Raw genomic sequence first — 14,734 nt, forward strand, 5'->3', positions numbered from 1 at the left:
TATGCCTGTACGCCTGTATTCCCACCACTTTGGGAGGCCGAGGCAGGTGGATCACCTGAGGTCAGGAGTTCGAGACCAGTCTGGCCAACATGGCAAAACCCCATCTCTACTAAAAATACGAAAATTAGCCGGGCGTGGTGTTGCACGCCTGTAATCCCACCTACTCGGGAGGCTGAGGCAGGAGAATCGCTTGAACCTGGGAGGCAGAGGTTGCAGTGAACTGAGATCGCGCCACTGAACTCCAGCCTGGGTGACAGAGCAAGACACTGTCTCCAAAAAAAAAGAAAAAGAAAAAGAAAAAAAGAAAAAGAAAAGAAAAGAAAAAATAAAGAAAGAGGAAGGAAGGAAGAAAAGAAAAGTCAGTACCCGTCATCCGAATACAAAGAAGATGGAATGTCTCAGATGGTAGATGTTAAGTGTTACCCTGAATAGATCTCCAAATATGGAGAGTTATCTGTCAGCTATTTAGGCTGAAGTTGTGGAGCACACCTTCTGTCCCTAGGTATGATAAGAATAGAGACTGATAAGAACAAGGCAGGCCTCCAGGTCTAAAGAAAGTGTGGTTCTCAGTAGGTTTCTAAGTCAGGGATCCAGGCACAGGGAACAGTCAGGGATGTAGTTACAAAAACTGGTTACCAGAAAGCCTGGTCTTGGAGACAAGTAGGAAGTCCAGTTATTGGAGCATGTCAGAGCTAGCCTAGCAATGAGTATGACTTTGTGTGCCAAATCTCTGAATGATGGACATGAGTGCCCTCCTGGGGCTGAGATTTGTTTTAGGGGCCGGAAGGTTGGTATCTGTTGGGAGATGAAGGATATAGAAGGAGTTAGGCAGGTTCTGACAGACACAAGGAAAGATTTTACTATCCAAGTTGAATAGCATGTATTTTAATCAGATCAATTCTGAAGCTATAAAGTACAATAAAGGAGATGTTTAAAAAATAAGAGGCCAGGCATGATGGCTCACACCTGTAATCCCAGCACTTCGGGAGGCTGAGGTGGGTGGATCACTCGAGCCCAGGAGTTTGAGACCAGCCTAGGCAACATGGCGAAACCCTGTTTCTACCAAAAATACAAAAAATTAGGCAGGCATGGTGGTGCATGCTTGTAGTCCCAGCTGCTCTGGATGCTGAAGTGGGAGGATCGCTTGAGCCTTGGAGGCCAAGGCTGCAGTAGGCTGTAATCACGCCATTGCACTCCAGCCTGGTCGACAGAATGAAAGCCTGTCTTAAAAAAAAAAAAAAAAAAAAAAAGGAAGAGTCCACATCTAACTTGAAACACCCAGAGCTGTGGGAGTATCATGCCCAGAGCACAAGAGGTACAATATTGGGGCACATTTAGATAAGGGTAATTTGTATTATTGATTTGTATTCATCTCTAAGATGTGCCTCTCACTGTGAAGTTCCATGGATAAAGATTTGGCTTCAGTTTCTGTCTGGAAACCTGGCACCATTTACTTACAAATTAAAAATACAAGTGAATCATTTACATATCTCCTAGAAACCAAAGAGTTTTTATGTTATACCTCAAGTAATTTGGATAATGCCGTGGGTTGTGTTTTTTTCTTTTCTTAAGTTCTAATTAAGCCGTCCATCACTTCAAGGTGATAATTTTCTCAAGTATGCTCTTCTTAAAACGATTGCATTTTATTTAGTATCTTACAGCGTGAAGAATTTTGACTCCTAGAGAAAATCTCATGTAAGTGATCATCTGTTATTTTGAGGGGAGGAGGATGGGGAGGAGTCTTTTCTGATCCTCTTCTTTTGAAAGCTATCACCCTCCCAGTCTATGGGATTTAGGTGGGTCTGTCAGATACATGGGTTTAAATCCAGAACCTGCTTGATTCCCAACTTCTGTATCCTTTCTCTCCCCACAGATACCAACCATCTGGCCCTAAAACAAATCTCATCAGTTTATGAACCAGGCAGCCCAATCAGAGTGCCTAATTCTCCCCATCACACAATTGGTCAAGGAGGGATCAAGTGACATAATCTAAATTCTTTCCAAAGATGGATGCAAATGCTGGGAAAGCAAGAGTTGAATTGCTAGCCATGAGGAAAACGTAAGCCTGAGCTGTTTGCTGGCCATCTTTGCTTCCACATGGGGACGGCCTGCCTGGAAATGAAGCCACACAGAGAAAACAGAAGAGCAGTGAAGAGAAAGGTAAAAGCAGAGATCCCATGACATGATTTGCCCTCTTAGATCCAGTTATGCCTGACGCAGGACCCACCCCTTGGACTTCCCATTTCCAGGAGCTAAAACTAGATTGAGTTGAGTTTCTGTCACTTACAGTTGACAGAAAATATCAACAATCCAGCCACATGGAGCCTCGTGGCAGTACCACTAACCCTGGTCACCACATGAATACTGACCAGAGGTAAGCATTATTAGTTTCTGCTTTGTTGGAGGAACATTTGAGAATCTATTTTGTGTAATGTAATCTTACTTTTTGCCTCCAATGTCTACTTGTTGCAATTGCATGCAATGAAGGAACACGAGAGACTGAATAATAAATGGGTTTCATTTTAATTTAACACCAAGGAGTTAATATCAAGCCACACAACTTTAGACATTAACTTGCTTTGCTAATCATTTTTGATGACAATATTTTGAAAGAATTTAGTTCACATACGTGCTTGCAAATAAGGTGTAATCTTGCAAGATATTCAAGATTGCTCTGTTACTGGGCGTGAATGAAAAAGGTTTCTCTGTATCACTGGGCATTTGAAAGAATGTATAAAAAGTGCAGGATGACTCCTTACTGGAATATAATGTTTCCAACTTTGCTATTCTAAAGTTCAAAGCCAGTCTGACTCTTGATCCTTAAATACGTATTTTTTCTCCTCTCCAGAAGCTTTGAAGATCCCTTTGTCTCTGATGTTCTGAAGTTTCACAATCGTGTGTGTTGGCATGAGTCTTTCCCCATTCTTGTTCTGAGTGGATCCTTACACTCTGGAAATTGATTTCTTGCAGAACTATTTATTGGTGGCCTACTGTGTGTCTGGTTCTATTCTACGCAATGATCAAACATACAAAATCCTTGCCATGGAGGATTTCACATTATAGGCAGGTATTGGACATTCTGCGGTGATCCAATAGCTTCCTTATTTTTTTTTCTTTTCAATTTCCATCTTCTTGTCTTTTTTTTCTTCTTTCTAGAACAGTCTTCAATTTCATCTTCCAATTCCTTTATTAAAGTTTTGCTCCTGCTATATGTTCAATTTCCAAGGGCTCTGTATTATGTCATAAGTGCGTATCTTCTCTTATCTCTGAAGGCGTCTCTAACAGTTTTATTATTTATTTATTTTACTTCTTGCATTATCTCAATACCTCTACATTTTGTTGTCCTGTTTATTTGTTTTGGTCTCTGTTTTTTAATGATAAGAACTTTCTTTCTCACTTGTATGTAGGGGGCTACGGAACTAAGAATGTACTGACAGCTCTGTCTGAGACTATGGGACTTGTGAATTGGGCTTCATTAGTAAGGTGATTGGGTGAAACTTAAATTTCACTGAGGTTTTCCTCCCTCCATATTGTCTTATCTATAGTTAGTTGCTAGTGTTTACACATGATGTTCTATCCTCAAGGTGGATTTATTCTAAAATGTATTTTACTCAAGATTGACACAGAATGTTTTAAATTTTTGTTTGTTTGTTTTTTGAGACTGAGCATCTGTCATCCAGGCTGGAGTGCAGTGGCGCAATCTTGGCTCACTGCAACCTCCGCCTCCTGGATTCAAGCGATTCCCTTGCCTCAGCCTCCCAAACAGCTGGGATTACAGGCACCCACCACTATGCGTAGCTAATTATTTTTGTATTTTTAGCAGAGACGGAGTTTTGCCATGTTGGCCAGGCTGGACTTGAACTCCTGACCTCAGGTGATCCGCCTACCTTGGCCTCCCAAAGTGCTGGGACTGCTGATGTGAGCCACCGCACCCAGCCTTTAAATTTTTATTCTACATAATAAAATCAAATTACAGAGCAGCTGCCTGGTACAATTTGTATAAAACAACTTATATTTGGGCTGGGCACGGTGGCTCACACCTGTAATCTTGGCACTTTGGGAGGCTGGGGTGGTTGGATCACTTGAAGTCAGGAGTTTGAGACCAGCCTGGTCAACATGGCAAAACCCCATCTCTACTAAAAATACAAAAATTAGCCAGGCATGGTGGTGCATGCCTGTAATCCCAGCTACTTGGAAGGCTGAGGCAGGAGAATTGCTGGAACCCAGGAGGCGGAGGTTGCAATGAGCTGAGATCGTACCACTGCACTCCAGCCTGGGCAACAGAGCAAGACTCTGTCTTGAAAAAACAAACAAACAAACAAACACCGCTTATATTTGGAGAGTAAAACAAAACAAAACAAAACAAAACAAAAAACAAGACTTTATTGTAGAGCCGCCCAACAGGTATGCCACAAGTGAGTTATAAATGTTTTGAGGTATGGACCCCTTCTCTTGGGTCGGTAAGGTGAAAGTACATGTATAATAACCAGCTCTCCAGGAAAAAAAGGCTTGATTTGTAGCATTTGTTAATTTCATCTTACTTTTTAGAGATAGAGTCTTACTATGTTGCCCAGGCTGGCCTCAAACTCCTGGGCTCAAGTGATCCTCCTGCCTCAGCCTCCCAAAGTGCTGGGATTATAGACGTGAGCCATTGGGCCCAGCCTGAATTCGATAATTGTTTTTATTTCCGTGGTGTAAGTACTCCTACCATGGACCATTTCAGACTACCAGCAAGCTGTCGTTAAGTGCAGATTGGGGAAGATATGTGCACAGTTGGCTCTTGGGAGCTGGTAGAAGCTGGCTCGAGCACATTTCTGAACACTTGGGAGGGCTGGTGGATGTCTCAGGTGCTGAGAGCAGTCTTGTCAATTTGCCCCAATGTGCTGTTCAACTATTATCATTCATATATATATTCTTCTCATGACATGAGAAAGGCTGGGAAGCTCTGCTCCATCAGATTTGGGTTTTTTTTGTTTTTTGTTTTTGAGACAGAGTCTCGCTCTGTCACCCAGGCTGGAGTGTAGTGGCACAATCTTGGCTCACTGCAACCTCTGCCTCCTGGGTTCAAGTGATTCTCCTGCCTCAGCCTCCCAAGTAGGTGGGATTACAGGCATGTGCCACCACGCTTGGCTAATTTTTGTATTTTTAGTAGAGACAGGGTTTTGCCATGTTGGCCTTGCAGGTCTCAAACTCCTGACCTCAGGTGATCGGTCCACCTCAACCTCCCAAAGTACTGGGATTACAGGCATGAGCCACCGCACCTGGCCAGATTTGTTTATTTCTAAAATATTGTGTGTTTGTATCTGTCTCCACACATGCAACTCAATTCAGTAAAATATATTAATATTTTCTTATAAGCATATAGATGATATTACTTTTGTGGCCATACAAGAAGTTTCTTGAAGTTCGAAAAACAATTCATACAGAATATTCGACAACCCTGTTTTTCTGGATAAAACTTGAAACTGTGGAGAAACAAAACATTATCCTACCCTCAGAGAGCACACAGTCTAGGAAAAATGATTCCATTTGAAATAACTCAAATACATTTTAAGCTCAGTAGGTTTATTAATATTAGGCAACAATAAATGATGCTTAATATTCTTCATTTTATCCTTCAAAAATTTTGGCATTTCTATTTATTGTTATTAAATAATATACATTAAAAATTGGAGAGCAAAAATGTCTTTTAACCTCACTGAATAAAATAAAATAATTGAAACTTTAATTTTCATTTTAAAAGTAATTACATGCAGTGATAGCCTAATTTTGATGGCATGGTAGTTAACAGACAGCTGCTTTTATTTTAAATGGAATTGCATTTTTAACAGAAACTACTTTCAGTGTTTGCTTTCATCTTCTAAATAGGAAAGGCAATTTGAGGGTTGAATATTTGGTGAGTCTGATGGAGCCAATTAAGATAATTCAGGTCAATAGAAAAAAAATTTAATATGTTTCTCACTTAACTGACTCATAAAGTTGACAATGACTCCTATCTACAATAGCTATACCAAAAAAGTCCACAATAAATTCAGCCTTCTTCTTAAAGGAAAAACAAAATACTGTAAATTTTATTCAGAACTTATATTTTTAAACTTCATTAATTGTACACAATAAATTGAAGTGACGATATTTATATAATATAGATTTCAAGATTATCTTCTCAGCATGTATGAAGATTTATTACGATGTTTCATTATAGCTATGCACCTACTTACATTAAAAATTAATGTATCACAGCAGTGCCTTTCAGGCAGTAGTTAAAACAAAGAGAAATACTTCACTAGATAGGATAAATACTAACAACGGGTTGCTGCAGACCCCGAAGTGCAACATTTTTTTTTTTTTTTTGAGATAGAGTCTTGCTCTGTTGCCCAGGCTGGAGTGAAGTGGTGCGATCTGAGCTCACTGCAACCTCTGCCTCCCAGGTTCAAGTGATTCTCCTGCCTCAACCTCCTGAGTAGCTGGGACTACAGGCGCACACCACCACGCCCGGCTAGTTTTGTATTTTTAGTAGAGACAGGGTTTTACCGTGTTGGCCAGGATGGTCTCGATCTCTTGACCTCCTGATCCACCTGCCTCAGCCTCCCAAAGTGCTGGGATTACAGGCGTGAGCCAATGCACCCGGCCTGATGATTGGGTATCTTAATTTTTACCTGGGAGGCTAGAGTCACTCGTGTGACTACAACAGGGTGGGTATTTGGTTATTTTCGTGATTGTTTAATGTCTTTGTCTGTGTTCATGTTCAGATTGAGTAAGTTGCAGTCTTGTTATTGTCTTGTTCCACCATGGTTACGGAGCGACCTTGTCTGATTATTGTTGTTATTCTGTGAAAACTGCTTATCTTGCGTGAGGGAACGCTAGATAGCTGCCAGCTGCAGGCTGTCAGGGTCATCTTATTGTGTATCACATTCTCAATCAGCTATTAAACTTGGACTCTGACATGTGCTTGTTTCCACATAGGACTTTACGAAACCCAGGTCACAACGTGTGACCAAGAGTTGGGAAGAGGGATAGTACCCCTGTTTCTGTAGAGTTTCCATGCAATGTCTGAGAGTTTGCTGCTTCAGGAATGCTCTGGGCCTGATGGCAGCATCCTCTTCAGGGCTGGGGTCAGGGGGTGAGAGGGAGCTGCTGCCCTCCAGTGGCTGTCTAGGAAATTACATCAGTGACTGTTCCCCCAACTCATGCTTAGATTTTCTGGGAACTTCCCTGAACATGGCAAGGCAGAGCAGAAGGAAAGAAGATTTGCCTGGGAGTAAAAGCCAGCAACTTTTCGGGTATTACTGTTAGTATGGCCCCATTAGTACTCTCAACTTGGTGAAGCCTGGAAAAATGGGGATTATGTGACTTGTAGGTTTTTGATAATTATATATTGTGTTGCTTTTATAATCAAAGAAGGTATCTGTTGAAGATAGAAGAATAAGAACTTAAATATTTGTGGCCAAGCACGGTGGCTCATGCCTGTAATCCCAGCACTTTTGGAGGCCAAGGTGGGAGGATCGCCTGAGGCTGGGAGTTTCAGACCAGCCTGGGCAACAAAGCAAAACCCCACCTCTAAGGAAATTCTTTTTTAAAAATTAGATGGACATGGTGGTGCATATCTGTAGTCCTAGCTACTTGGTAGGCTGAGGCAGAAGGATCTCTTAAACCCAGGAGTTCAAGGCTGTAGTGAGCTATGATCATACCACTGGACTCCAGCCTGGATGACCGAGCAAGACCTTGTCTCTCTATAAAAGGACCATGCAACTTAGAAATACAGCACAATTAAAGATAAGAGGGTTAGAAAAGTTTTTACTATCAAGGGTTACATAAATAAAGATTAAAATTTCACTTAAGTTGGAGAGGATGCTGAGAAATTGGAATCATTGTGCATTGTTGATGGGAATGTAAAAATGTGAAGCTGCTGTGGAAAACTATGTCAGTTCCTCAAAAAATTAAACACAGAATTACCATATGATCCAGCAATTTCACTTCTAGGTATATGGCCAAAAAAATTGAGAGCAGGGATTCAAACCGACATCTATGTTCATGGAGGCATTATTCACTGTGGCCAAAAGGTGGAAATAATCAAAATGTCCATCAACAGATGAATGGATAAATAAAATGTGGTATATCTATTCAATGGAATATTATTCTGCCTTTTCAGAGGAAGAAAATTCTGGTACTTACTACAACATGGATGAGTCTTGAAGACATTATGCTAAGTGAAATAAGCATAAGCAAAAGGACAAATAGTGTATTATTCCATTTATATGCGCTACCTAGCACGGTCAAATTCATAGAGACAGGAAGTAGAATGGTAGCTGTCAAGGGATGGGGAGGGGAGAATAGGGAGTTACTGTTTAATGGGTATGGAGTTTCTATTTGTGAAAATGAAGGAAGTTCTGGAGATGGGTGGTGGTGATGGTTGCACGACAATGTACGTGCACGTAATAACACTGAAGTGTACACTTACAAATGATTAATATAGTAAATTGTATGTTTTGTATATTTTGCCACAATTAAAAAAACAAAAACAGAAAAAACCTGATTCTGAGCCCTAAGCCAAACCAATTGAGTTGGGGAGAACAAAAGGGGAGCAAGGGGGCAGGGTCTGAGTGTAGGCTTTTTAAAAAACTTCTCAGCCAGGCACGGTGGCTCACGCCTGTAATCCCAGAATTTTGGGAGGCAGAAGTGGGTGGATCACCTGAGGTTAGGAGTTCAAGACCAGCCTGACTAACAAGGAGAAACCCCGTCTCTACTAAAAATACAAAATTAGCTGGGCATGGTGGCGCATGCCTGTAATCCCAGCTACTCAGGAGGCTGAGGCAGGAGAATCGCTTGAACCTGGGAGGTGGAGATTGCAGTGAGCCGAGACTATGCCATTGCACTCCAGCCTGGGCAACAAGGGCAAGACTCTGTCTCAAAAAAAAAAAAAAGAAAAAAAAGCTTCTCAGGTAATTCTCCCATGCATAATGAAAGTAGAGCACCCCCTGACCCAGATGATATCTAAGATCCTGTTTTGCTTCAGCCATCCATGATTCCAAGTAAAATGACCCGACAAGACTGCCAACATTTTGCCCCAGTTTCATAAATACAAGTAGCAGCTTCCTTTGACAAATTGTCTGAATCCAAATTGCTAATGAACGTACACTTCTTTTTTCAAGCTATTTTTTCTGCTTATTAATTTTACTTATTTTCCTAAAATGAATTGATCTTTTCCACAAAGTTTCATTTGACAGATGTACAAGTTTCCACTCAAATAAGACTTTTATATGCAACAACAGATTCTAACATAAGTTGTTCTTATAGAGAGAGGATGCTGTATGTCTACATTCAGCAAGATGTTTCTTTACCAAAGCTAATCTGTTTTGAAGCCTGGCATTTCTGTTTTACTTGTCACAAATATCCAAATATGTTTTTTACCCAAGGCTTTATTTTAGAGTAATACTTTAGAATAATTTTTTCTCGATAAATTATTATAAAATAATTGATTAGTAAACATTAAAAGTACTGAGAAAGTTTTCAATAATGAACATTTGAAGTGACATAATGGAAGAAAAACATGGGTTATTTTTCCAGAAGTTTAATTGTTTTATAAAATAGTTGTTTTGAAATATTTCATTGTCCTGATGCAATAATCACAGAATGTTGAGAAAGTCTACAAAATCAGGGCTAAGTCAAATTAAAGATGAAATGGAAAATATTTTTAAATGTTTCATATCTAAAATGAGAGAATTGAGGCATATGAAATAAAAAGTAATAGCTTTCCATTCTAGGAGATTTTTTAAATGTACATAACATATACATCTTCTTTTTTTTTTTTTTGAGACGGAGTCTCGGTCTGTCGCAAAGGCTGGAGTGCAGTGGCGCGATCTTGGCTCACGGCAACCTGCACCTCCCGGGTTCAAGCAATTCTCTGCCTCAGCCTCCCGAGTAGCTGGGATTACAGGTGCCCGCCACAAGGCCCAGCTAATTTTTTGTATTTTTAGTAGAGACAGGGTTTCACCATCTTGGCCAGGCTGGTCTTGAACTCCTGACCTCGTGATCCACCCACCTCGGCCTCCCAAAGTGCTGGGATTACAGGCATGAGCCACCGCGCCCGGCCAACATATACATCTTCTAATGAGTTTCTTTTCATTTACTAATGAGTTTTGAGTAAAAGTTATTCTTAGCAAAACAAGCTTAATTGAATTCAAGCTTCTAGAAGTCAATATTTAAAAATTTTTGCCTTTCTCTGTTAAAATTCTGACTTGAAAATTTCACTTTAAAACACATAAGTTCTCAGTGAACGATGTGGCTTAAATGTGCTTTATCCCAATAATAGCTATGGAATTATTGAATCAATTTGTGCTAACAAAGGAGCATATTTTTGTGCTTTTCAACCACATCAGATACTGGATTCAGACAAGACATTTTTCTTGAAATCAGTTCAGAGCAGTCAAAAGTCCTAATAATGAAATGTATGATTTATCTGCTTCCTGTCCTAGAAGAAAAAAAAGTATGGTTTCAAAGAATAAACATAGTATTCTCTCTCTCAATCTCTCTTTCAAAAAAAATTTATTGAACATTTATGTGCCTTTGCTCACTCCTATGTATACAAAAAGAATATATCACATTCTTTGCCTTCAAAGAGCTCACAATGAAATGGAGGAAGTAGACAGATAAACATATAATATGCAATGATGAGCATAAACAAATAAATACATAATATGCGTATGCAATATGTTTAGATGCACATGGTATTTCAGAAGCACAGAAGAGAGGTACCTATACTGGGAAGAGAGAAAGGGAAGGAAGCAGAGAAGGCTTCCCTGGAACAGAGCACATCTGAGCATGTACTATTTCTTTGAATTAATATAGAGAGTTTCTTATAATTTGTGATTTAAAAAGCATCAAAATATACTTTTTTGTTTGTTTGTTTGTTTTGGAGATGGAGTCTTGCTCTGTCGCCCAGGCTGAAGTGCAGTGGTGCGATCTCGGTTCACTGCAACTTCTGCCTCCTAGTTTCAAGCAATTCTCCTGCCTCAGCCTCCTGAGTAACTGGGATTACAGGTGTGTACCACCCCGCTCGGCTAATTTTTGTATTTCTAGTAGAGACAGGGTTTCACCATGTTGGTCAGGCTGGTCTCGACCTCCTGACCTTGTGATCCGCCTGCCTTGGCCTCCCAAAGTGCTGTGATTACAGGCATGAGCCACCTTGCCCAGCCAACATACTTTTAATGTATTTTGGGGTTTCACTATTTTACATCTAAACATTAAGATCTGGTTCTGTATAGAAAGCATTTAGTCTCACGAAAACAAAGTAGAATGTCCTCTTTGGTTTGAACAGAAAAGGTCTCAAGAAGGAAACGACAGCTGCTCCAGTCTTTCTCAGCCATTCCCTGTGAGGCCCACCTCTCTATCTGGGCTCTCTCATTTTGATTCCCTTCACTAAAATTACCACCTCTGTTCCCAGCAGTGTGGCCAATGCCGTTTTGCTGAGAACCAGAGAAACAAGCCTCCCATTCCTCCATGATACTCCACTGAGTCTTGTCTAAGGAAAATTTAAAAGGAATTAATTTCAGTAAATAGGCCGAGCACAGTGGCTCATGCCTGTAATCCCAGCACTTTGGAACACTGAGGAGGGCAGATCACTTGAGCCCAGGAGTTCAAGACCAGCCTGGGCAACATGGTGAAATCCTGTCTCTACAAAAAATACAAAAATTAGCCAGGCATGGTGGTGCACACCTGTGGTCCTAGCTACTCAGGAGGCTGAGATGGGAGGATCTCTTGCTACCAGGAGGTTGAGGCTGCACCATTGCACTCCGGCCTAGGTGACAGAGAGATCCTGTCTCAAAAAATAAAAAAATTCAGTAAATATAAATATAACAATATATTATAGTATATAATATATAAATATTATATACAAATGTATAAATATATAAAATATGATATGATAATATATAAAATAGAAATAAGAACCAAGGCAGTCTAAAAAGCATCTCCATCAATCTATATTTCTTCACATGGCATTCCAGGATTTTCATAGCCTGGCCCTCACTTTCTCTCCAGCCTTATCTTTTGCTATTTCTCTTTGTATATTTCGACTTCCACAGTGTCTGATTGCCCTCAGTGTCCTAAATAGGTCAATGTTTGCTCATACTTTCACACCTTGGAACACAAGGGTAGGGTCCCCTGCTGGGGTGTGAAATAACTTCTGTTCCTGCACCTCCTTTTCAGCTGTCACCTTCTCTGTGAGGCCATCCTTAACTCCCCAGGCTGAGTAGACACCTCACCTTAGGTTTCTCGAGCATTTGGGCACACACCTTTACATCTATGCTTCCCGGACTTTCCTGAATATATGACTCAACTTTAGTGTTAGTTAAAAAACAGATTCTAGGCCAGTTGTGGCGGCTCATGCCTATAATCCAGCACTTTGGGAGGCCAACGTGGGCAGATCACAAGGTCAAGAGATGGAGACCATCCTGGCCAACATGGTGAAACCCTGTCTCTACTGAAAATACAAAAAAAATTAGCTGGGTGTGGTGGCGCACACCTGTAGTCCCAGCTACTCAGGAGGCTGAGGCAGGTGAATCGCTTGAACCCAGGAGGCAGAGGTTGGAGTGAGCCGAGATTGCGCCATTGCACTCCAGCCTGATGACGGAGCGAAACTCCGCCTCAAAAAAAACCCAAAAAAACAAAAAACAAAAAAACAAAAACCAGATTCCAGATTCTAAAACCTCAGAATTTCCATGAGAGAAGTCTGGTAAGTTAAATTCCATATTTCACAAGCGGCCCTGGGGATTCCCATCATTAGAAAAGTTTTGAAAATATTGCTCTATATCATGGCACTTCTCGTATTGCATTACAGCTATTTGAATTACTGGACTCTCAATAGCCTGTGACCTGCATCTGTTCATTATTGTATTCCCAGTCCCAATACAATGCCCAACTCATGGAAGGAAGCAAAACATGAATGAATGAAAATTCGAATATGTATGTTTCATTTATTTATTCATTTTTATTTTATTTTATTTTGAGACAGAGTCTCACTCTGTCACACAAGCTGGAGTACAATGTCATAATCTCAGCTCACTGCAACCTCCGCCTCTTGAGTTCAAATGATTTTCATGCCTCAGCCTCCTAAGTAGCTGGGACTACAGGAACGCGCCACCACTCCTGGCTAATTTTTATATTTTTAGTAGAGATGGGGTTTCATGATGTTGCCCAGGCTGGTCTCAAACTCCTGGGCTCAAGCAATCCTCCCACCTCAGCCTCCCAAAGTACTGGGATTACAGGCTTGAGTCACTGCACCCAGCAAGTTGGTCTAAATATGTTTGTTCCTCTTTCTTAGCACCTCAACTAGCGACTTCTTTTCCAGTATCCAGAGGCTACACATCACCAAAAGCTCACCAGTGGTGGGATTACGACTCAGTTTTCTTTGCATGAAGAGAACGTTAATAGTTCCTACTTCATGGGTTTTTTTGTGAGAAGTAAATGGAATAATATATGTAAAACACTTAGCACAATGTCTAATATTAGGAAGTACTAAGTAAATGAGGTAATAATAATGACAAAGACCAGTCAGACAGAGTCACTTGAGAGATGTCATTCCCCTTGTGAAGCCAAAGTACGAAAAAGGAGCCCACAAAATCATGCTTTCAGCCATCTTGAAGGGCACACTGGAAGATTTAAAAACCCTTTCTGGCTGAGCACGGTAACTCACACCTGTAATCCAGAACTTTGGGAGGCTGAGGTGTGCTGATCGCTTGAGCCCAGTAGTTCAAGACCAGCCTGGGCAACATGGTGAAACCTCGTCTCCACTAAAAAGACAAAAATTAGCAGGGGAAGGTAGTGCATGCCTGTAGTCCCAGCTACTCGGGAGGCTGAGGTGGGAGGATTGCTTCAGCCCAGGAGGCGGAGGTTGCAGTGAGCTAAGATGGCATCACTGTACTCCAGCCTCAGTGAAAGAGTGAGACCCTGTCTCAAAAAATAAATAAATAAAAATACAAACTCTTTCTTCTGTTGCCAAATGTCACATCCTTTCTCATTCAGCCTCTCTTCCCCATCACCGTAATAGCCCACATTTCATGGCAAAAAATAGTATTATCAAGAGAGACAAGAATTGTTGGCACACGAATACAAACTTTGTCGCTATCTGGAAGAGTTTGTTCTTGGAGATTTTCTCTAAATATTTGTCCTTTGGGTTCTTAGCTTCTTGTAATGTTTAGTACCTTCCCATAAACACTGATTTCCAAAGGATCAGAACTTTAATCACCATCTTGACATCTCCCCACAATGTCCGGTACCAATACATCAATACCAGAATGTCATTGTTTCTGTGCTAGGGGAAAGATGATGGCCAAATATTCTGGGTCCAAAGACAATGCAGGTTATTGACTCTCTTTAACAGACAAAGAAATGCAAAATGACAGAAGGCTGCATTGTTGCCTAATCCTGGACAACAAAGGAGGAGAAACATTAACCCAAGAGATTTGGCCGCATGCCCAGGCTGCTTAAGTGCTAATCCAGAATAGCTCTCAACTCTGACTGGTTATCCCACCCCCTTTTAACCTCCTCACTCAGCACAATTTTCCCCTGCTAAAGGCCGATCTCCTTGAAATATCATCTTTACCTACTTTAAACTGCCAAGATCCTTTAGGAGCATCCTAGTTAACCTTTTGAGGTTGACACTTCACAACATATTTGCAGAGTCTTTCCAAGCCTTGGCGTCTGCTCCAGCCTACTCTGGTGACTTCTGTAAGATTCA

The sequence above is a fragment of the Pongo abelii genome, chromosome 19 (genome assembly GCF_028885655.2).
Source record: "Pongo abelii isolate AG06213 chromosome 19, NHGRI_mPonAbe1-v2.0_pri, whole genome shotgun sequence".
NCBI lineage: Eukaryota > Metazoa > Chordata > Mammalia > Primates > Hominidae > Pongo > Pongo abelii.